This window comes from Peromyscus californicus, unplaced genomic scaffold (assembly GCF_007827085.1).
Source record: "Peromyscus californicus insignis strain IS unplaced genomic scaffold, ASM782708v3 Scaffold_19__1_contigs__length_69161282, whole genome shotgun sequence".
In the NCBI taxonomy this organism is placed as follows: Eukaryota; Metazoa; Chordata; class Mammalia; order Rodentia; family Cricetidae; genus Peromyscus; species Peromyscus californicus.
In genome coordinates, this window is record NW_026294491.1 from 17,291,000 (window position 1) to 17,317,367 (window position 26,368).

Genomic DNA, 26,368 nt, shown 5'->3' on the forward strand with positions numbered 1-26,368 from the left:
GTACACTATGTGCCTGCAGTGCCTGTGCAGGCCAGAAGAGGGCATCAGATCTCCTGGGACTGGAGTTACAGATAGTTGTGAGCTTTTGCCTGGGTACTGAGACCCATTCCAGGGTCCTGTGCAAGAGCACCAAGTGCTCTTAACTACCGAGTCATCTCTCCAGCCCCTAATCTTTTATACAGTGAATGTTGATATTAGGTGATGAACAAATATGAAGTTACAGGTGCTGATGCTAAAGACATGTTGAGCGTGGACAAAGGTTTCCCAGAGAATGCTCACTGCATGTTTATTTTTGAGGAACAATTGGAGGTAACACTAGCAGAACAGAGGATAAAAGCAACTCTGCCCCTAAGGTAGAATTCCCTGCAGGCATTAAAGTCAATATTTATATATTAAAAAAAATTGCATGTTCTCACAAAACACTTAAATGCAATGTTAAGTAAACAAAAAGATCCGAATTAATATTACAAATTTGTGTGTCTCATTATTATGCACAGAAAGCAAAAAATTAGACAGTACAGCAAATGAAATTCTGCTTCTCTGCTTGGCCAGCAGATCATGCATGCATGCCGTGTGTGTGTGTGTGTGTGTGTGTGTGTATGTATATGTGTGTGTGTATATGTATGTGCATGCACCTGTGCATCTGCTTGTGTGGGAAGGCCAGAGGTTGATGGCAGCTGTCTTCCTCTATCCCTGTCCATTTTCGTTCTGAACTACTTTCCCTCACTGAACCCAGAGCTTCCTGACTCAGCCAGTCTAGCTGGCCAGCAAGCCCCAATCGATCTGCCTTTGCCGGCCCCTGCCTCCTCAGGTCTAGGATTACAGGTGAGTGACAAAATGTCCAGCATGGAAATGTGGGTGGTGGGGATTCAAGCTCAGTCCTCATGCTGTGCAGCAAGCCCTTGACTGCATGAGCCATCTCGCCAGCCCCAGATGACTTGGTTTATTCTAAAACCTCCTCAATGAGAGCAACTGGTTTTACAACATTTTTCAAAGTTAGGAAGGAAATAAGGAGGCAGCAAACACCCCAACATGAAACGATGTGTATTAAAAACACAGAGACCTAAAGCACGGCCTTGGTAGCCTACATGCTTATCACTTGTCAACACTGCACGGGGATCAGAATCTACTCTCTGCCCCTCCCTCGGCACCGCAAACCAGACAATCAGCCTCCCCTCCGCACATTCGCCTCTCCTCCGGCTAAACTCTGGCAACAAACCAAGTTGATTTTTCCAGATTTAAAAATATGAAGAGCTCCCATTTCACACTAAGGCACACAATTTACACCAAGTAGCAATCAGTTAGTTAGGACTGAGGACCTAGCCTCATTCATAAAAAGATATCAGGTATCGTTTATTGCTTCAGAGAAACCATTTGAAAGATCAAAATCACCGTTTTCCTCCCCCTTTCCAGCAGGAAGGGTCACTACTTCTTTTTCCTCTCTCTCAATTTAACCACAGACTTAGCATCTTGTGTGTGTGTGCATGCGTGCGTGCGTGCGTGCGTGTGTGTGTGTGTGTGTGTGTGTGTGTGTGTGTTTGTGTGTAGGGAGGGATGCTCATATTTGCATATGTGTGCCCCTGCACACGGAGGCCAGAGGTCATCAAGGAGGCTTGGTTGACTGACCAGACAGCCCTAAGGACCTCCTCCTCTCGCCTCTTAGTACCTAGCCTTCAGTACCTCACAGCATCAGGAAATGTACCCACGTGGGGAACTCAATTTCTTTTTGTTCACTTTAAGCTTGCTTTGCATTGTGCTGAGCTCAGCACATGGGAACATCAGCGAGTTACCATTTCTCCTCCTGATTAAAACCAATTAAGACATCCCCCATTACCAGCACACATAAACGAGCACAATTCCTTTAATGTTCTGTTTTTAAATTGAGAAGGGTAGAAAGAAGCCGTTCCCGGCTTTCCTTGGAATGATATTTCCTGTTGAAAACACATGCGGCTTATTTATATGCAAAATATCTGAATCCGATATAGAGAGAAAAAATGGGACCAGACGTTCAAGTTCATGCTCACCCAGGGCAGTGTGAGCTTGGCCAGGGCTGAGCTCAGATGCGTTATCTCCCTTGGTCTCATGTCAGCACCAACCACACAGTTTTCCTCTTCAATATTTCTTAATTTCTGGTAGTTGTCACCCTTGGAAGTCACCTCACAGTTGGCCCCGTTTGGGGACACATGGAAGGGACAGCAGGGGCTGCTTCTGCACAGCAACTGTCAGTATGACGACACATTTGCTTGGCAGTCGCTACCAAAAGAGACAAAATGGAACAAAGGCAGACGTGCAGGGAAGGCCAAAATAAACACATGTGCTAGCACTAGGCTCAGAGATCCAAGCCCTACAGAACAAAGGCACCGGGGTACCTTGATAACCGACTCCAGTGACAAGCTGTGGCAGATGCTCTGGGCCACCGCTGGGGTTTCTAAGACTGACTGCATTTTGACCATTCAAAGAATCAAACCTTTCAGATGGGACCAGAGATCCAGTGAACGGGGGTGTGTGACTGTAATACAGAGAGAATGGCTAGGAGGATCACGGAGGAGCGAAGCATGCGACAACAGTTACAGACTATGTGACCCCAGGCAGACAGAACTTGGGTTCCTTTCAGGATACAAAATGTACAACTTTAGACACTGTTTTATTTTGATACAGAGTGTAGACGGATTTTTCTTTTGGGTTGCCGGCTCCCCAATAATGACACAGAGACTTATTATTAAAGATGAAAGCCTGACTTTAGCTCTTATAACTTAATCCATTTCTATTCATGTATGTGTTGCCATATCACTCGTGGTTTTACTTCTCCTCACTTCGGATTCCTCTGCATGCATTGGCATGGCCGCCCTTCTTCTTCCCAGCATCCTCTGTGCTTGGAAATCCTGCCTGGCTATGGGCTGTTCAGCTTTTTATTAAACCAATCAGAGTGACATATCTTCACAGTGTACAAAAAGATTATTCCACAACAATAGAGTCTCATGTATCCTAGGCTGGCCCTAACACCTGATATTCCTGCCTCCACCTCCAGGGTGCTAGGACTATACCTGTACACCACCATACACGTTTATGCCATGCTGAAGGCTGAACCCAGGGCTTCGAGCATGGGAAGAAAGTACTCTACTTACTCAGTTACATCTCTACCCCTAACTTCATAAGTGTTTAAATAAGGTTCCTTGAAACTTCTAGATTCTGATTAAGAACTTTAAAATTGGATTTAGGAATATGTATCTGATGTCCCCAAATTTCCATAGTGATTTTAAAGTAAATTTTCTTTCTTTCTTGTTTTTTTTTTTTTTTTACAAAAGGGGCCATTAAACCACACGTTACACTATCTTGAACTGTGACTACTGTTTAATAATATTATTCTGTGTATTTCTGTCAGCTGTCCAAAAAGGACACATACATCCATTGCTCAGTAATGTTTCTTAGCACTCACACGCTTTTCACCGGGGAGAAACTAACAATAAAGAATACAGGGTAAACAAGAGCAGGTGACGGCAATTCCAGCAGTTTTGGTTAGTGTTTGTGACTGATGTATTTTGTTAAAAGTCTTGGATATGTTGGGCACTAATTACCCCATATTTTTTTCAGCTAATAAAGATTTTACAAACACTCAACACAATTAACATGGGCTTCATGCATTTATAGCTTAGCCACATTTAATACTTTTTCACTGTTTAGTTAATTTGAAAGTGGACTTCAGGAAAATACACTTCCTCTGACCAAAATGGTCCAGGCTAGTAGCACACAAACCCCACGACAACCCTCCCCTCCCCCTGCACTTCTGAAAGCATTTACTACTGTAGTTAAACTTTTTCTTCTTAGCTATCCCATCACCCAGCTCCACATCATTAGATGTAGAAATTCACGATTAGGAGAAGCTCAGTCAGCATCACCAAGTAGATAGTCACAGGGTTTACTGGTAAGTTTACTAGCTTGTTCAAAGTTGTAGGGAGGTGCTAAAGGAAGCCTTGGGTAACTTAGCAACATCTTAAGTTTTCATACTGATTTGTGTGTGCATGTGTGTGTAGAGGCACATGAGTAGAGGTCAGAAGACAACTTTGTGGAGTCAGTCCTTTCCTTCACCATGTGGGTCCAAGGAATTGACTGCAGGTCAGGCTTGGGGGCAAGCTCCTTTACCAGCTGAGCAATTTCACTGGCCCATTTCTTTAATATAGAAGAGTCCTTATTTTCATTGGCATGCATGTCTATATATCTATGTGAGTGTATGTCACATGTATGCCAGTACCTGAGGAGGCCGAAGAGGGTGTCAGATTCCATGGAACCAGAGTTACAAGCAATTCTAAGCGGCCTGAACTGAGTGCTGCAAACTGCTCTCAGGTCCTTTGTAAGATCAGAAAGTGCTCTTAACTGCCGGACCATCTCTCCAGTTCCTGGCCCGTGTTTGTATGTAAGATGAAGGGTGTCTGGGGTCTTCTTCAATGGGGTAAATTTTTACTGCACTAAGGACTGTGGGTGCTGTTTTATTCTAAAGTGAGATTAAAAGCCAAGGATAGACCCTTTCAACATGAGGAATCTCCATGTAATAGGCATAGATGTTATGGAACATTATTTTAAGGTGTGTTACATTTGTTTATGCTGTGGAACATTTGTTTAATGATGCAAAGATGTGTTCCATACTTTTACGTTGCATTTGTGTAACTCTGTGAAGCTGTGTTAATGTGTCTCTCTAAAACACCCGATGATCTAATAAAGAACTGAACAGCCAATAGCAAGGCAGGAGAAAGGATAGGCCGGGCTGGCATGCAGAGAGAATAAATAGAAGAACTCTGGGAGAAAAAGAAGACAGAGCAAAAGAACAAGGAGAGGAGGGCTTGAGGGGCCACACAGGCAGCCACAGAGTAAGAGTGAAAGTAAGATATACAGAATTAAGAGAAAGGAAAAAGCCCAGAGACAAAATGTAGACAGAATAATTTAAAGTTAAGAAAAGCTGGCTAGAAACAAACCAAGCTAAGGCCAGACATTTATAATTAAGACTAAGCCTCCATGTCTGATTTATTTGGGAGCTAGGTGGTGGGCCCAAAAATGCAAAGAGCAAAAACAACCAACAACACATAGGTAGAGTCGCTTGAACCCAGCCGGACTCATTAGTTTGGACTTGATGGACCAAATCCAAGAGATTCCAGAAATGCCCATCCCTTTGATGTACCTCTGTCTCCCTGGGGGGATAGTTTTGGAGTGAACAGTTTCATATTTTCAGGATATGATGACCTCAATCTGTGGTATTCTCAAGATGACCTCACCTAACCATGCCTCTTAGAACCTGTCCCTGGTATTCCTGACTCCTGAAGATGTCCACACACTGGAAAGGAAACTGGTGATAAGATTTATCTCCAGTCAGGTGGGATGTGGAGAGATTTTTTTTTTTTATGTTGCCTGTTTTAGTTTGGTGACTTCTATTTTCCTAAGGGTTTGATGCATTTTGAGAGAAAAAGTTGCATGGTTTATTAGTGAAGAAGTTAAAAATGCATTTCACTTAATGGCTGCGTGATTATATTACATATTATATATAATATGTATATTATATATTTAGACAGCACCCTATGCCCTTGACCCCTTGACCCCAGAGCTCATGCCCAGCTGAACTGGCCAACAGCAGCACCAGAGCACAGGACCCCAGGCTGCAACAGAGAAGCTCCATTCCTGGCAGGTTTCTGCTGTACACCATCAGCTCTTTCCCAGGTCGGGTGGGCGAGTGCCGGCCAATGCATGGTCGGCTAACGCAGGAGGCCCCTGACCTCTCTCGTCCTTCAGGCTGTAGAAGGAACAGATGCTCAGCAGCTATCATCAGGAGGGAGCCTAGAGACCCAGTGGCAGAGGACAGAAAGTGTGGCCAGGGACCGAAGCAGGCAGCAGTGGCTCTCAGAGAAGGAGGGGGGTGCTTCGGAGGACACAAAGCTAGTCACTGTTGTCAGAACTTTTCTTTGATGATAAAATGATAAGACAACAATGGGCCTTAGAGCCCTTCCGTCCAGCCAATCAAATCAAATGTTAGGTGCCGCCCCACCCCCTTCTTTTTATATTATCTCCCAGCCCACAGCATTCTCTTTCATTCTGTCTTTATTGGCCCCGTCTTGATCCTCCAATCCTATTGAACCCTACATTTGAATCCTGTTGAACCCTACAATTGATGTTCTCCTCTTTTATACACGACCCTTTTTGTCTTCTTCCACACACCCCTCCCTCATTCCCACCATTTCCTTTCTTCCTTCAGCCACAGGGTTTTCTCTTACCAGGCTCCCGCTGAGTATTTGCCCTCCTAAATTCTGGACTTTCTCCCAGGCCTGCCATCTCCTCAGCTTTTCCTGAGTGGGTCCTCTCTATGTAGCTCCCTTCACCCTCTGGGATAGCCCTGTTATCTTTTTAAGTGGCAAAGCCAACAGGTACCCCCAAATCAGAAGTGTGGAATTTGGCAAAAAGGTGAATGGGCCACTCTGAAGTGCTGGGTGTGAACTAAAGCATCCTGAAAGTGGGTGAAGTGTGGATTCCCTGCAGCCACAGAGGGATGAGTACAAGCCAGTAGATGCTCTTTGTGCATCGTGGTGAGGGACACCACCCAAGTCTTTATCTTGGACTGATGTATTAGAAGCTGATTGTGGCCCTGGTTTACTCCAACATTTGACTTTTACATTTGACTTTCCAACGACATTTTTGTCTAACCCCATTTTTAACTACATCCCTTTAGTTAAAACAACAACACAAAAACCACATGAAATGCGCATCAGGAAGCAATCTGAGGCCTGAGTGTCTCACCTGTACTGAGACCACACACCCAGGCTCCTATTTCTTGCTTTCTCTTTGATTTCCTTCTGAGTCATGGGCCCTATTTCTCTGTCCACAGAGGTTCAGCTTAGCGGGAACTGGAGCATAGGGCGACTTAAAGTGAAATAGGGGACCAGCAGAGAGGGTGAGCAGTGTACTACAAGGAACCTCTATATCCAGGATACAAAACTGATCAGAGTTGATTCGATATCTAGGCCGGTACTTAGACTAGTGGTCATTAACAGGTATCAGCAACAGGGCTTGTTTCATCCACAGGTTGCTGGGCTCCACCTGCAGAGGTGGGTATGCCTTGGGGCCACAGCATATACCACTCTAACAAGTACTCAGAAATTGCGACTCTCCCCCAAGGACCTCAACTACAGAACAGCAGTGGATAGAACAATCGTGCAATACAAGGGTTCATTTCTCATGCCTAAGTTCTAACCATGCCCGGCTCTGCTTAGCTTCCAAGGTCGGATGTTCAGGGTGGTATGGCCAGAGACAAAAGCTCATTTCTCAAGGTGAACAGAATAGAGACTCTCGGGTACACCAGTGCCCACCTGTGATCACAGACAATAGTAACAACAACAACACAACCCAGAATCTTTCCCCCCTTCTTCAGCAGAATGTGGCCCTGGATGGCCTGGAACCCACTAAGTAGACCAAGTCGGCCTCAAACTCACAGAGATCTACTTGCCTCTGTCTCCTAAGTACTGGGATTAAAGATGTGTGCCACCATCCCTGGTTAGAACGTCTGTCTAACAATTATTGTTTTATAATGTCCGTAACACACACACACACAACATGTTAACACAGGCCAAGCAATAGGAACGCAATAGGGTGTATGACAGTTATAGCCAATGTGGAGACTGTGGAACTCTGGGTAGCTAACGTGTAGGTAAGGCTTATAAGATGGCCGCCCATTCCTAAGAGAAGGCTGTCTGTCCCAGGCACTGTGAAAGCTATTGCCACTTCTATTCTTTCCTATGCTGACTAAGATGGAGAGGAGGGGATGTGGAAGAAAGAGCCCCCTAGTCTCCTAAAATAATTGTTTACTTCCTAAATAAATGCCTGATAGTCTCACTTGAATTTAGAGAAAAAAAAAATTCATCCTAGAATTATGTTCTCCTTCGTTAAAGTTAAATGAAGAAAACTTTTATTTCCTTGAAGGTTTTGCTCAGGGTTTTTTTTTTTCCCAGCCAGCAAGTGGGAGCCACATTTGAGTTGAGAAGCCATCGGGTGCAAAGGAAGCCCTTACAGATATTTGGTGGATGTCCAAAAACAGGATCAGAATATACTCTAGGAGCTGAGTAAAGCAGAATGGGTGCTTGTTGATTTCTTTGTTAGTCCCAAAATAGATCTATGTTTATTCGCTTAAAAAAAAGTTCTAGCATGATTCAAAGGCTCAGACACTAAGTGGTACATTTTCAAAGGGCTGTGGAGCTCCATGGCTTCCATTAACATCTGTGGGAGTTTAACCCTTCACACTGCTAGGAAAATACCATCTGCTCAGAGGCCATTGTGGGATAAAATGGAAACACCAGCACAGAGACAAAGAGTACTGAGTCTTTTTAGGCTCTCCTCAGAGGAGGGGAAGGATGCCTTGCCATCCCCACCAATAAGTGCTAATGGGAATTTCTCAGTGGCTCCAGTTACTCATGAACACGCCATTAACCGTAAACTGCCCCCCAACTTGGTCTGTGAGTCAGTTCTCCCTGTCATTTGAAACAATAGTGGACATTTTGTCTGGTGAACTGTACGTATTGATTTTAAGAAAAATCGGATCACTGGGTGGTGGCCACATAGGCCTGGAACCACAGAGCTGTGGGGGCAGAGCCAGGAGGGCTGTTGTGTCTTATTGACCATCAGCCCAGCTCTGAGGTCAGTGAGAGACCCTGCTCAAGGGAATAAGGAGAGTGATAGAGTAAGGGACTAAATGTCCTCTGACACACAGGCAACATACACACTTCTGTGTGTCTATCTAATCTATCTCTCTGTCTATATTTCATCACTCAGGCCAAGTGCTGAGTCTTTTCTCTCACAGATACAAAGCACAGTATCTATCTTACACCATTTTTGAAAATATAAAATGAATAATAGCAGACTAGGTCTCCTGCCTTGTACAGAGAACTCTCTTCTCGCAGAGCTGGCCTGAGGCCTTTGGGCACAGGGAAGAAAAGGAACAGAGGGAAAGTCCAAGGAGTCCAGAAGGGTCAGAGTGGTGTGAACATCCTAGTTACTACCGAGGTGCTTACAGTAACGTAGAGCCCACGACTAGATATGGTGACATGCCCCCAAGGCAGTGTTTCCCATTACCATGACTGGGAGAGGATTGATGCCCATCTGGAAATGTCCAAGACTTAAAAATTACATAGTAATTAAGGCAGCCTTTTTGAATGCTTTATTTCATTTAATTCCTACCAAAAAAAGCCCAGCAGAGGTATTGTTTTTCCTTTTCTGGATCAGAGAAAAGGCGATGGACACGATTCTGAACAGCCAGCTTATACAACCTTAATCTCCATAAGCCTTTCCCTAAGGACCTCACGTGCATAATTCCACTTGTCTTCATAATCCTACAAAATCGACAGTGATTCCCCTTTGACTGGTAAGAACACTGAAGGTTACAGAGATGTGGAAACTTATCCACATCACATAGTCAACACGATGCACTAGACCTGAAACTTACACTCAGGGTTTTTCGGCTAGAAAGCAGAAAACCTCAGCTCTTACCCTGCATTATCCCCCTTTCATCCCTTCTCACACTGCTCTAGTTTTACTCTGTTGCCATGTCAAGCACCATGACTTGAAGCAACTTAGGTGAGGAGAGTATTTATTTAGCTTATGCTTCCAGGTCGCCGACCATCACTGAGGGAAGTTCAGAGCAAGACCTTGAAGCAGACACCATGGAGGAATGCTAACTGCTGGCTCACTATTAGGATCATGCTTAGCCTTCTTATATAGCCCAAGACCTCTGCCTAGGGATGGTACTGCCCACAGTGGGCTGGGCCCTCCTCCATCAATTAACCATCAAGACAGGCCAATCTGATGCAGGCGATCCCTCAAGTGAGACTTCTTTTCTCAAATGACTTTATCAAGTTGACAGTGAGACTACCAAGGGCATGGACCCACTCATCCAGGTCACCAGAACTCTTCCTTAGACATCAGGGCTGCAGCTGAGAACGGGGACCTCCCTCTTCTCTCCAGCCTCAACATGGGCTGCTCAGCTCTGTATCCTGTCACTGGCATTTGGGACATTTCTGTTTCTTGACGAAGTCTAAGACACCAGGGGATGCCATTAGGAAGGATGTGTTTTAGAAATGACAATATAATTATCTGGTGATAGTCCCATTCTGCCCTGTGATGGTGCATATATCTCTTGCTTAGAACTTTTGCATCTTTTAATATAATCTGAATATTTTTACTCATGTTTAGCATCATGTTCAAAATTTCTAGGGCACATGCCAGGTATCACAGATCCCAGAATCTACCAATTAGAATTCACAATTACAGGCATGTGTAGATACTAACAGAGGTTCCATTTGAATAATCCAAATACCATTATTTTTATTTAGAGGACTCCAAAATAATATTCTTAGCTCTGTAATGGGCATGATGGTCTTTGTCCCTTACACACTGCATGCCACCAACATATTACATTCTCCCAAAGAGTGGGCACTTAGGTGTGATTACATCATATTCCTTCCTGTGCTTTCTGAGCATCACAAAGTACTTTAAATAGACAAGGCTCTGACTGGCTGTGATGGGGGTGGGGTGGGGTTACAGGTGCATGTGTGCGTCGGTGCACACACTCTGAGTGTGCATGGTGGTGAAGCCCCAGCAACCCTCCTCTCTTTATCCCCCGCAGCACTGGGGTTATAGGCACACAGTGTGGCCACAGTCAGCTTTTTACATAGGTGCTGGAATCTGAACTCAGGTCCTCATGCCTGCCCGGCAAACGTTCTTACACACTGCACCATCTTTCCCACTCCCTGGTTGGATTTTGAGGAAATGATTACACAAAAACGCGATTTGGTTCAAGGAAACAGGAAGTTCTAATTTTAAGTTGGTAGTATCTAGGTTGGTTGAAGTGTCCCATGAGTGCATCTATCCACATGAGACACAGGTTTCGTTTCAAGGTCACGTTACTGGTGTGGTGGTCATTCTTATAAATGAGAGTGTCTCAGAGGTGACTCAGGTGGGAATAATGACCAGAAAGGTAAATGTGGACCTGTTTCCTTCAAGCCGACAAATCAAAGATTCCTGAGAAAGGGAGGGAGGGGCAGTAGCAGGAAGCACAAGTCTTAGGATGAAAAGAAGGTAATTTTCCCTTTTTTTCAAAATGAACTAATATTTTTGTTAGTCTTCGGCTCCATGTTCATATACAGAGCCTGCTACATTCTGCACTAGGTTGTAATATGATACTTCATCCTTAAGAATGCAATGTTTAGGCTGGGGTGTAGCTCAGCACGTGTGAGACTCTGGGTTCAGTCTCTAGCCCTGCCCAAGAAGAGGGTACAGGTGGAGCATAATTGATTTCTAAGAAATAGTCATCATAGTGAAATCAAACATTTGTCTACAATACAGTATTTCAAAGCCCGTTACATCCAAATGGACTTTTTATTTCGGCAGATACAGATTTGAATGCTAAATCATGAGTTGTAATGATTAGGAGTGTATTTCTGGAGTTTCCCCTCATTATTAAAAGAGTCTGTATTTAAAAAAATATTAGACAGCTGATTTTATTTTCTGAACGAAAGTATCATCAGATACTACATTAGCTAAGGTCATGAAGTCAGAACAGTGAGCCAGGTCACTTAAGGAACTGGCTAGAAGCAGAATGGAGGTAGGCTGAGGTAATCTGGGACCCCACAGGATGACACTCCCCAACGTTATGCTCTGTGTATGACAAACTCTGAGAAAGACCTTATGTGACAGAAGTTTCCTGGCCCAGTGCCCCCAGAAAACCCTGGGTCCTCATCCTTCAGTTGGAAAGCAATGTCTTTCAGGACGTGAAACATCCCATAGCATCTTAGATTCCAGTGACCCTAGAATTCCCATCACCACATGTCCCCTTAACACAAACATAAAAATTCTTCAGAGAACTCATCATGCAACACTGAGGCCACAGACCAAGCCCAGATAAGCAATTACAGTTCAGGATAAACATCATGGGAGGCACCGAGGCACACGTCAGCCATGTCCTTCTTCAACAACTACCCTGTCAGAGCCTGCGTCCAACATTAAGAGGCAACATGTTATTATGTGACTTATCAGAGGACGGCGACAACATTGACAATCCAAATTTGGGGGAGAGGGGTGAAATACAAATGTTCAAGGAATTAAAACACACATTTAAAAGGTAGAAATAACTACTTTCAGGGTGTGTGTGTGCGTGGTGTTGGGGGGGGGCGGGGTAAGAGAAATAGAGTCTTACTATGTAGCCCTGGCTGGCCTGGAGCTCACTATGAAGACAAGGCTGGCTCCTGATTCATACAGATTCACCTGCCTCTGCCTCCCAGAACCTGGAATTAAGACTGTACTGCTTGAATATATGTAAAGATTTCTTTATTTTAGATATAAGGGTATTTTGCCTGTATATATATGTCTGTGTACCACATGTGTGCTTGGTACCCATGGAAGCCAGAGCCAATGTCCAGTAGTTGCAATCGGCTGTGAGCCACCATGTGGGTGCAGGGAATCGGACCTGGGTCCTCTGGAAGAATAGCCAGTGCTGTTAACCATCTCTCCAGCAATCTGTGATAATATTTTTAGAGGAGGGAATAGCTACCAGTATATCTAAAACCAGAAATTCTTCTAAATCTAAAATTGCGTTTATGCATCATGCAGAAGGAGGGGGAGAGGAGAGAATAATGTTCACACACGTGTATGTATCATATAATCACAAAGGAGGGAGATGATGATAATGCTGGCACCTGTCCTTCTAAATACAGATATACAAACGCTCTCCGTTGATGTTGATGTAGCCGGCCCAAGGATCCCGTTGTGAGACCCCTCATTCTAGTCAGCATTAAACCTGCTCCACACAAGCAGATGCTGAGTGGCCATCACTGCCATTTCTACCTAAATCATGTGTTTCCAACCTCCAAAACCAATAGGTAAAAGGACGACGAGGCATTGAAAGTCACCTGAGATCTAATTAGGGGTATTTAATGTCTACAGACACTTCACATTCTGCAAGGAAGCTTAGACAAATGCCATCTAGAAAGATATTTTCACTGCTCCAGAAAACTCCAAGACAGTGATTAAGCCAGTTTATTAAGTGACAGAGACCCAGAGAGTACCAAGATTATTATTATATTAATATTTTAGACAGGGTCTTGCATGGTTTTATATATCCCAGGCTGGTTTCAACCTCACTAAGTAGCTGAGGATGACCATGAACTTCTGATCATCTGTTTTGCTTCTCTCAAGTGCTGGGAACAGGTGGGTTGCATCTCACTCTCCTAACCATCCTACATCCCCAGCCCAAGCATTTCTAGATGTCAGGTGAGCTAGAGGAACAAAGACTTACAGAACTATAAAGAGAGACAAAGGACTCCACAACCCATCAGATTCCCATAGACATAGTTCACTCTAAAGAATGCTTCCCTCAGATGCTGCCACTAACCACCCTGAAAACATCTTTCAACAACATTGGAGAACCTTAAAAAGCCTTAAAAAAATTTCAATAACGAATACGATGCTACAAAATTGCCCCAAGATTTCACTAGGCACTTAACAACATTGAAAACAGAGCTAAAAATGAACATATTTATTCATATGGCAGGACCATGGCGAAACCCCTGGCTTTGGATGCTAACTTAAATAATCAATGAAAAACAATTTAATAGCAACGCTCATATTGCTCCTCATTTTGCTGACATAGAAGGACCCACAGACAGACACTTGATGAACTGGAAGGGAGGGAAAGGAATTCAAGAAATGGGTCATGTTTGCTCAAAGAGACTAGAAAAGAGACACGGGTGTGGATTTTCTTTCTCCAAGGCCAGCAGAACCTCTGAGGCCTTTGAAGGCAGTCTGATACAAAGTAGCCTGTTGATGTCACTGTTTTGTCCCCTCCCTGCATGGAGCTCAAAATACTGACTCAGCAGCCGATCCCAGGACACAGTTCTCCCATCAGGGCTGCTCTGCACAAACCTGCCTCAAAGCAGGTATTACATTAGATTTATGGTGTGATTTATTTTATTATCACAGAAGCAGAAAGCTATCATGACCAACACCTTGAAAATAAGAAGAATCCAAAAACATACCAGCTCAGCTTTTCTTTCATGAAATTTATTCTGTTTTTTTTCTCTCCCCAAGGATGTACACACATGGATGGACACGGACACTCAAACACACACACACACACACACACACACACACACACACACACACACACACACGCACGTATGCACGCACGCAAGTGTGCCCACACACACACACACACTAGTTGACATATGGCACTACTAATTCCTGTATTTTCCTTGTAAGTTGCTTTCTAGCAATTATCTTCCTGGTTCTTAATGTTACTTGCCACTGACATCTCATTGATGCACACGTGTTATAATTGCAATGTTTACACACTCGACGTTCCCTCTTTTGCTTAGTTTCCTTGGGTACATTCTTAGGGCTTGACTTAGGTTTTATTTTGAAGCTCTCACTTCAAAATAGTTGCATTATATACACTTAAGTGTATGACTTCCTTATTTGAATAAGATATATTAACATTTCAGAGGCTGAAAAGTCATAATATATGAATGAATTCATCTAATCCATATTTACTAGTAACTTCTCTTCCCTAGTCCCCTATAGAATTTAATTACTTTGTGAAATGCATCATTGAAAGCAATAAATGATATATACAGAATGAATGCATATCTACACACATACTATATGGCCCACGTGATATATTGTGTTCATATATGTCACATATATATGCAGTTTTGCGTATTTGTTTTGGAGATTTTTGATTTGTTTGTTTTCTGTTTTGTTTTGAGACAGGGTCTTACTCTGGGCTGGCTTGGAACTCACTATGTAAACCTAGCTGGCCTCAAAACCACAGAGATGCCCCTGCCTCTGCCCCTGCCCATCCTCAGAGTGTTGGGATTAAAGGGATGCACCATCACATGCTGCCCTGTGCTGAGGATGGAATCCAGGTCCCTGAGTCTGCAAGTCAAACCCTCCACCCCTGAGCTCTCTCCCAGATCACCTCCTATTCTTGACAAAATATTTTTTCCAAATGAATTTCACACCTTTCCTATAAAGAGTGAAATAGCTGTTGTTCATGGGAAGATGTTTTGAGAAATATGATCTCTTACTGCATGAACTAATCTGGGGAAATGGCAGGTGGTCTAATCCTTAGTTGAGAAATAACTGAATTACCAAATTGAGAGTTTAATAGGTGTCAGAACTAGCATTTGTAGTCAGCGGGATGAGAGGAGTCATCAGCAATGTTTGTGCCCGCAATGTGTGACTGCCTGTGGCCGCCCCACATGAGGAAGGAAGCTATGTGAGGGCTGGTGTGACGGCCCAGTGGGGAAAGACGCTTACCACCCAATCTAGAGACCTGAGTTTGATTCCCAGGGTCCATATGAAAGAGAGAGTGGACTCCACAGAATTATCACTTAACTTCCACATGTGTGCTGTACCATGTGTGGGTACACACACATCATGCATACACACAATAACACAAATAATTATTTTTTAAGAATTGAGTACAAAATAAAACCAGAAATCCTATTCATGAAGACAAGGATGAACATTTCTATAGTTTTGAATTAGGGAATTCTTTTTTTGTTTTTAACTAATTTATTTTTATTTTAGGTGCATTTGTGTTTTGCCTACATGCGTGTCTTTGTGAGGGTGTTAGATATCCTGGAACTGGAGTCACAGATAATGTTGAGCTGCCGCGTAGGTGCCTGGAATTGAACCTGGGTCCTCTGGAAGAGCAGCCAGGGCTCTAAACCACTAAGCCATTTCTCTAGTCCTGAATCAGGGAATTCTAATGGAGGCTAAATCCTAAATTCATACGGAATACAGTTACAGTTTTGTGTATGTAAAAATATGACATTCTTATACAGCTTACAGAAAAGGTTAAGAGAGAACAGACAGGAAAAAAATACATGCAACGCATAGCAAAAGGCTGCAATCTACACAGCACAGTAACTTCTCACAAACAGATCATTCAAGGCAAAGAAACAGGGGAAGGGTGGAAATGAGTGAAACGTGAAATTTTTCTTATACTTGAAATGGTTACAATCAAAACCTATGGGATAGTTTCTCCCACTGAACTAGTAGAGGTTAAAAATATTGATAATCACCAAGAAAGAGACGACTGTGTCTTATTATAAGAAATATGAACCTATCTGCTAAGAAACTCAAAAATTCACATGCACTGAACAACTCGCAATCTGGAAATACGTACATAAAGATGTGTGCGTGTGCGCACACGCACACACACACGCACACACACACACACACACACACACACACACACACACACACACGCACGCAGGCATACACACAGAGTGAACTGAGTCTCATGTTTCTTGCTCCAGGCCAGAGGAACTAACTCCACTTACTCGTTATAGAGGCTTATTCTCCTGGAAAATGCCGGGGAGTGCAACGGCAGAGAATTTATCCTCTGACCCTCAGGGCCTCACCCTCGACTCCGTCCCGACTGCATCATGCTCCTTAGCCCCGCTGCCCAGCTTCTCTTGTTTTCTCACAGTTTCATGACGGCTGTTTTGAACAACGCGAGACCATCTATTATTTTTTGGCCCCTCCCAACAGCAAATGCAGCACTCCGCACACATGAGAAATGTGGTTCCCAAGTTCCCTGCACACGAACAGGTGCTCAAATGTCTCATGGATTTCAGGTAGAGTCACTCATGCGCTGTCCCACAGCCATCACTCTGCACAGGATACATGTTTAATCTCTGCAACTACCTCCAGTACAGAAAGGCTTGTGCAAATATTTCTCAAAGGAAATGTCAGTTTGGTAGAGTTTTCATGAAGGTAAGTATGAACACAGGCAGGAGGAAGGGCATTCAATTTAGAGAGGAAAAATTAAATTTGCCTGCAAAGAAGGTTGTGTTCTCTTTGCTTGGTTAACTGTCCTGACTGACCGTGAGCAGTTCTTTGGGACTGGACATCTTGTCTAATTCTTAGAGTGCGTCCCCCGAAACATGGATCAGACCCTAAGGGAGCTGTGATGGTTCCTTTTTTGTCAACTTGACACAGCTGGAGTCTCAGTAGGAGGGATTCTCAATTGAGAAAACACCTCCATCATATTTCTTGTGGGAAAACCGATGAGGACATTTTCTTAATTAATGGTGGATGTGGGAGGGCTCAGCCCACTGGGGGTGGTGCTACCCCCTACGCAGGTGGTCCAGGTATATATAAAACAGCAAGGTGAGCAAGCTATGAAGAGCGAGCCCGTCAGTAGCATTCTTTTCATGGTCTCTGCTTTATCCTTGCATCCAGGGTCCTGCCTTAAGGTTCTGCCCTGACTTCTCTCAATGAAGGTCAGGAGTTGTCAGCCTAACATCCATTCTTCCTCAAGTTGCTTCGGTCCTAGTGTTTCATTACATCAGTAGAAACCCTAACTAGAACCATAGGTATTCATTCTGCATTGTTAGAAGAGCCACCAACAGCTTCTGGACTTCTCTTCCTGCATCTATAAAAGGACGACAAGATTATCCTACACAATTCTGGTATCGATGAGATAAATGAAAGCCATAACCCTCAGTAAATGCTGAATAAACAGTTTATCCAATTTCAGAAAGGTGAGTTGGTACAAGTATAAACTGGCTGCTTTTGTTTGTCTCTCTCCATCTGTTAGTAATTCCTAAATAATGATGGTGCTCCCCAAACCAGTGGCTGGCATCCTGTCTCACACACTGGGGTTCCCTCAGTAGAACATGGATTGGGCATTTTTATTCCCAGGTGGTGGCGACCTGCTGGTGAGGTGCTGTCAGGAGCCACTACCGTAAGCATTCGGCAAGGTTCACCTCCTTCCAACTACAGCTTTTCAGGCAACCTGAGCATGCCAGGTGGGTTCTGAGGTGGCTGAGGTCGCCTCGAACACCACCACGTTTTTCTCTGCTTCTTTGCCCTGTGCTAGAAGTGCCGCCTGGGGCACGGTCATGTTTCCCACTTGGATTTAGGGGTCAATATTCTCTCCAGCCTCCTTCGCATCGGGCTGAAGATGTATTGCAACATCTTGGAGGAGCTAAAGGAGGCTCTTCCATCTTGCTTGCACGGATTCCCAAGCAAACTCAAACGTGAGTCTCACGTCTTACATTCCACGAAGCGCGTTACAAGTCTGGGTCGTGGGGTGAGTTTGAAACAAAGATGTGGCAGAAACCTGGGGCCCTGGCTGGCAGTTTATTCTTGTTTCTGTTTTACCTGTTACCCGAAACAATAACCCAGAAGTAACTTTTAAAAGTCATTAACTGGGGGATGGAGAGACAGCTCACTGGGAGAAGAGCACTGGTTGCTTTTCCAGAGAACCTGGGTTCAATTCCCAGCATCCACATGGCAGCACAACCATCTGTAACTCTAGTAACAGGGACTGTAATGTCATCTTCTGGTCTCCATGTGCAACAGGCATACATGTGGTACACAGATATACGTGCAGGCAAGATATCCAGACACATAATTGTGTGTATGTGTGTGTGTGTGTGTGTGTGAGAGAGAGAGAGAGAGAGAGAGAGAGAGAGAGAGAGAGAGAGAGAGAGGGAGGGAGGGAGGGAGGGAGGGAGGGAGGGAGGGAGGGAGGGAGAGAGAGAGAGAGAGAGAGAGAGAGAGAGAGAGAGAGAGAGAGACTTTTTAAGACAGGATTGCGCACACACGCGCACACACACAGTCATTAAATGGGCTGGAAGATGGTTAGGTGGGTAGAGGTGTTTGATATAGCAGTGTGAGGACCTGAGTTTGAATCCTGAGAGCCCATATACAAAGGACATTAACAGAAGAGTTGAGAATCTGTGTGTGTGTGTGTGTGTGTGTGTGTGCACACGCGTGTGCATGTGTGTGTCTATCTGTCTCTCCGTGTCTCTCACACACACAGGAAAAAGTTATTAACTGTCTGTTTCTGGAAGTACTGGCATTTGTCAGCCAAGGGAGAAAGTGATGAAGGACACCCTGGATCCAGACAGCCATGGGTCTGCACTCTTGTGCAGAAACACATTAACAAATTACTCAGGACTAGGAATTTCATGTTTCAGAGCCTCAGGCTTTTCAACAGCTGCACATATTTCTTCCGGTTTGTTCTTTCTTTAACCTTACTTTTTGGTCTGCCGTGTAGAAGTGTTACATTTGATGTTAAATAAGAACATGTTACTCACGTCAGAGGGCTGAGTCACTTCCATAGGATGTTATGCTCAAAGGGCTTCGTACAGAATAGAGACCCTGCATCTAGAAGTTTCCAGGCCACAGCAGGAAGGGACTGGTATAAAATTTTTTACCCACATGAGATGTTATATTTTTTTATTTTACAAGAAAGTTACATCATAAAGAAGATGGGCAGACTTCACAAGCCACACAGGAAACTAATCCACATTAGACTCATCCAGGCCACACAGACGCAATGTGCCTGGTCCACAGACAGGCATAGGATGGGTCCATAGTAATGAGAGCAGAAAGTGAGATATTCATTACCTGTGAAAGATGGTAAATTGGTGGACACTAGCTTAAAAAGACAGAGGAGGCCTGGAGAGGTGGCTCAGGGGGTAAGAGCATTCGCTGTGCAAGCTTGAGGACCCGGGTTCAAAGCCCTAGCATCGACACCAAAAGCCAGGTGTGGCTGCGCATTTGGCTATGTGAGCTGGAGACAAGAGGATTACTGGGGCTTGCTCCCAACCAGCCCTGCCAAAAGACCTGTAAATTTCAGGTTCAGTGAAAGACAAGGTTATCAAAGGAATAAGGCCTAAATAAAGTGATTATAAAGCAGGACACCCAATGTCTCATGTCCATACAACACACACACACACACACACACACACACACAGAAAGAGAGAGAAACACACATACAAATACACACACACACACAGACATACACACACTCGTGCACATATACACAGACACACACACACACATGCACAGACAGACATACAGACAAACACACAAAGACACATACAAAGACACACACACACACACAAAGACACAGACACATACACACTCAGGCACTGTACACATCTCCCCCATAGATTCCCATCTCTCTCCCGCCCCAGCACAAACTTGAACTTGTGGAAGGCATGCTCTAGGACCACTGAGCAAGTGCTAACAAGATGCCTCATGAGAGAAACACATGAGCGGGTGAACAGCACCCCTCACAGCTGAGTCTCACAACTGCTTTCTGAAGGCAAGAGGAGCAGGGCATGATGGGTACAGATGGCTCACTGTTCCACAGGGCTTCTCACTTCCACTTGAACTTCGCCCTTTCCTTTAAGCCGTGATCTCATGAACTCAACCAGAAAAACTGGAAAAACAGATTGCATTCTGTAAGATGTCTATCCATGCAGACAGACTTGGTCCCATCAACTCTGGGAGGGGTACAAAGGCCTAAAGTGTTGGGGCTCTGGCAGGCAGCTCTCAACTGAAAGAAATACTCACGATAGTAACGAGCAAAGGTTAATCAGGGAGAGCTGTGTGACGTCTTAAAGACAACAGCTCAGGAAACACATCCATGAGGGAGAGCATCTACAACCACCATTTTTGCATCACAGAAAAATCCTTCACGTTACATAAAATCTCAGTCCTTATCTCTTGGCTCACCATCAGTGCTTCTCATAAAGACAGACTCAAAATAACTCCTCTCTGAATGCCAATGGCTGCTAAAAAGCCACCTTCCTTCTTCCCAAATACAGAGAAATAGAGGGAAAGCTATAAAAATAGCTGTCGTTGGAGCTGGAGTGGGGATGAGGGTAGAAGTGGAATGCTTACCAATACTGTCCCGCCTTCGATTGCACCGATATTATATGAGGAACTTCTGAACAGCGAGGGTCTGTAGACAAGCCTCATGTTCAGAGCTCAGTGGAGAATTGGAGGGGAAACGGAGCAAGAAAACACCAGGTAAGAAAGAGGAAGAGGAAAAGAGGCGTGATCTAGTCCCAGACCATCTTCCTAGGAATGAATGGAAGAGAACACCACAGTGCGGAGACTACACAGTTGACAGCTAAGAGATTTACTATTGACGTGTTTCAAATGTGAGCGGCACCCAAAGGGCTAGATGTAGGGTTCACTATTCATAAAACACTATGGTAAAGAGGGTCAAAGGTGGATTAAGCTTTGTCATTAATGATTAGGAATGGACAAGGCAAGAGGGGGATGGGGTATATACCTAGCTATATGTGCATAACAGGGAGCATGCCAACATGTGTGAGTGTAGGCTGTTAACGCTGGGGCTCAGAGGATGGCTGGATGCAGGCTTGTGAGAACGGCCCGATGATCTGAGTGCAGTGTGCTAGTAGGCTGTCAGCTTGACACAAGCCAGAGTCATCTGCAGGGGAGGACACCTCAATTGAGAGACTGACTGTGGGGAAATGTGTGAAGCATTTTCTTGCTTAAGGGCATCACCCCTGGGCAGATGGTCCTGCGGGGTGTAAGTAAGCAAGCTGAGTAAGCCATGGAGAACAAGCCAGTAAGCAGTGTTCCTCTGTGGTCTCTGCTTCAGTGCCTGCCTCCAGGTTCCTGCCCTGCTTGAGTTCCTGCCTTGGCCTCCCTCCATAATGGACTGTGATCCTTTTCTCCAAATGTTGCTTTTGGTCATGGTCTTTACCATAGCAACAGACTAGAAACAGAAATAGAAAGCAAGCTAGGACAAGCAGGGACAGGGTGTATGAGACCAAGAACGACCAGAAGGAAGGACAACCACATGGCCACAAAGAGCCATGGCTTCCCAGGACTGAGCTGTAGCCTCCAGACAATGCACAGCTGCTCACGGCTCCCTACACCAGCAACGTGGGAGACACCTGGTATTATGAATGAAGGGGGATGGGAAGGAGGGTGGTGTGACCACATGTCAGTCTTTTGTTTGTTTGTTTTAGTTTTTTTTTTTTTTTTTTATTTTCCGAGACAGAATTTCTCTGTGTAGTTTTGGTGCCTATCCTGGATCTCGCTCTGTAGACCAGGCTGGTCTTGAACTCACAGAGATCCGCCTGGCTCTGCCTCCTGAGAGCTGGGCTTAAAGGCGTGCACCACCATCCCCCGGCCACACGTCAGTCTTACTATGATCAAAGATACAGACAGACAGGCACAAAGGAAGGGAAACTTCAGTGTGAGCTATCCAGGTGAGGTAAAAGCATGGATGGTCTCCAGAGTGGCCATGGCAGACAGGAGACATGGACTTCTGCAGTTTCCTGAGGTCTAAGCAGCCCCCTTGTTCACCATCTGGACAAGCATAAGGATGATGATGATATGGCACCCCAACCTCCATTTGGGTTCCCTGTGCCCTTCCATGCTTACCAGGGCTACTGACCTGGCTGGGTTCCAGGAAGAATAATTTAGCTCCAATTCCTTAAGCTGCTTTCTGCGTTTCAGAGACAAAAATGCCCAAAGTCACTTGTATAAACCAGACACTGCCACACAGAGGGCACAGAAGCCTGACCTCAACCATGTTCCTACAAGCCTTTTGAATTTATATAATGGCCAAGGCAGAGTCCACATCTCCTGGCTCAGAGGAAAAGCAGGACCACAAACATTTCAATCTGAGAGATCCATGGAAGGGTTCACACTGAGAAGGTCCTGCCCCGGGACAATTGTCAGAAAGAGAAACAGAAGAGGAGCCCTTGGCTGCCCCGTCCTCACCATTCCCCTTCGCCAAATCTACCAATAACCAGTAACTAACTCCCCAGATGCACACTGGTGGCAGCCACCCAGAATGCGCATCTGCTGTGTTCATGGGACTCGTTTTGACATAGGATTGCCAAATATAGAATTATTCACCCCAGTGCAGTCATACAGCGCTCCATCCAGGGGCAGAAGTGTGTGGGAAGGTCCCTCTGTGAGGTTCAAAAATAAAAGGGCACTTTGTTTGCATATTCGAGTCCAGGTTCCCTTACCAAGGTACGAAACACTACAGGCCAGGACAAAGTTCTCAGCTCAGTTCTGGGTGACCCTCAATGCCTCGGGCGCCAGGAAGAAACTATATGCTTAGACCAGGGGGGTGGCTACTGACCACTGAAGTCCTGAGAGAAGATGGATGAGACCCAGGGAACTTAAAGGGGACTGAACAGCCACAGAGGGCAGAGGACAAGCTGTTAGGGTACCCAGGGTCGCACAGGATGGTCCTGGAGTGTGGGTGGATGTGTGGAAAGGCATGTTTCTAGCCTTTCAAAAGTTTTTGATAAGGGTTAGGAAGAGCAAAAACCCAATTAACAACACATTAAAGGTCTTCCAAAAATGCATCTAAAATGCAAAGTGTACCATTTAAAGATAAAATACAGGTACATAGTGGCATTTCCCCACCTCCTGCTCATTTGAATTATGAATTAAAATTAGTAGCACGTTTTAAAAGTAGTCTGAAAAAGACATTTCTCATAATAAAGTTCCACCTAAAGCTTTGGTTTTGGAAGGAAGAAAGGAGCAGAGAGGAAGGAGTGGAGAGAGCAAAGATGGGAAGGGAGAGGGAGGAATGGAAGGAAAGAGCAAAGGTCAAAGGTGAAAGACAGAGACGATGTGCCAAGCAGCACCCCTGGACCGGGTAGGGAAGATTTCACACGTGGGTGAAAGCCTCGGCCGAGTTCTCAGGAAGGACAGGACTCCGAGGTCATTAGTGAGCAACACACCGATGATGTGACTCCGCTCTCGGAGTGTGCCCTCTTCCTCTCCTCATCACAGCTCCAAAAGAAGAGCACGTGGGACCGGTTGACAAGCAGGAGGCATAAGGCAATGAAACCATTTACTTTTCTGAGTCTAGTGAGATCTCTAAGACCCCAGGATGGTCAGGACTGTGCTGTTCTGTGCATACATGGAGGGCGAGTTAAACCAGGCTTTTGTTAGAGTAATCCTACTGGGCTCTCTCGGTAGAGAAAGAAGGAAAGATGGGGGGAGAGGGGAAGAGAAAAAGAATATGAACAAATGAGTCAAACATGGTAACTTCCCGTCTCAGATCTTAAGTCCATGGTCCTGTGTCTCTTAGAATATTTGCTTTAAGAAGCACTGAGTAAAGTTCCTTGACCATATCATTGTCTTTCTTTGGATTCTCATATTACTTAGTATCCACAAGACCTCGTGACAGAGCATCATCCCTTCATTTTGTTAAGCGACTGATACACACAGAGGTCACTGGGTTGTCTGAGAGTCTGTGTGGGATGAAGATCTGTGGCCCATTGCACCAGTCTGGCAGACTGAGATGAGAATCATACCTCTCAGAAGATGGGGTGGTGGTGAGGAGCAGTCAGCAACCACTGAACATAAAGGTCAGGGAGACAGAGATTCCGAAGGAAGTTAACTTCAGAAACCGGGGGTCCCACCCCATGAACCTCTGCTCTAGCACTGAAGCCGTTCTCCCTACATGGGTAAGTAAAGCAGGCATAGTCATTGTCCCCTGTAGGTAGGTATCAGCCATAACACCAGGAAAGCTATGTGGATAGTAACCACCCTGCGTTCTGCTGGTGACCGGCACCAAAGAGCTGTGCTTGGCTTCTGTGTCTCCATGGCCACGTGCAGCCCATGATGTCATGGAGGCAGGGTTGTCTCCACAGAGCACGGTCACCATGTAGCAAGGGCTGGAACAGCCGCTTTTACAGCCCCATCCACCTCCTATGATACAGTCAGATGCATCCCCAGCATGCTCTGAATTGTTAATTGTTCCATGACTATTAAAACACAGGGTCAGGGTTGGAGTTCTTCTCACTTCCCCCAAGACAGAGGATGTACTTATTGCAAGAAATGAGAGAAGAATGGAGAACTCTGGAGGGCTGAGGACTTCAGGCCCCGTGGATAACTCAATGGAATTGTAGCTGTCTCCAAAAGACACACGATAGATCTTCTTATTCTCCCTTGCTCTTCTAGGTAGCAAATTGTTTTTTTTTTTAATCACCGTGAAACTCCAATGGTATTACCTTCAAACACAAATCTGCGTGGGATTGGATTTATTTGATACGATTTGATAAGTTCTTAAAAGGAAATAACTAGAATCAATATTATTTTTTTCGCACCACTTTCCAAATCAAGTAGAATTAACAACCGTGGCAGGAAAATCTTCGCACCATTTTGCTTGCAAATCCCCCAAATAAAGAACTTAAAATATGTCTTAAAAATAGCCCTTGCCCTAGTTTTCTTGGCTCTTGCCTAGACACTGCTTAAAGAAGAGGCCTGGAATACAAGCAGTGTCTCATGTTAATTTCTTGCTCTCATCCTAGCTAAAAAGAGGCCCCTCAGCATCGCCTCGAAAATGTGGTAGTATAAAAAAAAGTAGGAATTTGTGGCCATGAATAATCTTAGTTTATGGATCTTACATTAAAAAACATTCTTCCTTTTGAGTTATAACCTAGTATGCTGATGGTTTTGTGTTTTCTGAAAAAAAGAATTCCACCTTCAATATCTCTATTAAGGAAAGAGGCCTGAATCTGAAATTCTTCATGACTGATTCTAGAAGAATAGCTCTTCTGGCTTCATGTGCAGAGAATTCGGCAGCAGTGCAAGGGGCTGCAGTCATGGTCAAGGCCATGGAGCTAGTAGAGGCTTCAGGGTGTGTGGAGGTAAAGCTGAAAACAGGGAGTGGATCCCCATCACCAAGCTGGACCACCTGGCCAACAACATGAAGATCAAGTCCCTGGAGGAGATCTACCTGTTCTCTCTGTCCAATAAATAATTCTAGATTGTTGACATTTTCCTAGGAGCATCCCTAAAGGATGAGGTTCCAAAGACCTTGCCAGTACACAAGCAGACTCAGGCTGACCAACAGATCAAGTTCAAGGCTTTTGTCACTACTGGGAACTACAATGGTCATGTTGATCTTGCTGTTAAGTGCTCCAAGGAGGTAGCCACTGCCGTCCTGAAGGCCATCATCTTGACCAAGCTTCCCACCATCCCTGTGTAGAGAAACTTCTGGGGGAAAAAGATTGGCAAGCCCCACACTGTTCCATGAAAGGTGACAGGTTGCTACGACTCTGTGATAGTGAATCTCATCTCTGCCCACCAGAGGTATTGACATCGTCTCTGCTCCTGTACCCAAGATGCTGGTGCTGATGGCCAGTACTGATGACTGCTACACATCAGCCAGGGTCTGCACTACCACCCTGGGCAAGGCTACCTTTGATGCCATCTCCAAGCCCTATAGCTACTTGACTTCTGACCTCTGGAAAGAGACCATGTTCACCAAGCCTCCTTGTTAGGGACTCACTGACCAACCATCTTGTAAAAACCCACAGCAAGAGTCCCAGTTCAGAGGACACAGGCTCCAGCTGTGGCTATCACATAAGAGTTTTTAAAAATGAAAAATAAAATGATGAGATTTCTTTTATCATGTGTAATACTCATAATTCTTAAAGGAACATGATTTTCAAGAAGCTATAGAAGTGAAAACCAAGTGCTCTACGCAAGAAGTTCAGTTAAAGAAAAATCTTGACAAGAA

The 26,368-nt window shown here is 44.7% G+C and overlaps 1 protein-coding gene and 1 pseudogene across 23 annotated transcripts in view; one reads left to right on the top strand and one right to left on the bottom strand.

Annotated features, from left to right (window-relative positions):
• The window catches only part of Ank3 (ankyrin 3), a 483,262-nt gene that overhangs the window by 253,781 nt on the left and 203,113 nt on the right, over positions 1–26,368 (bottom strand). The window lies entirely within an intron of this gene.
• LOC128114620 (40S ribosomal protein S2-like) lies at positions 21,975–26,215 on the top strand (annotated as a pseudogene).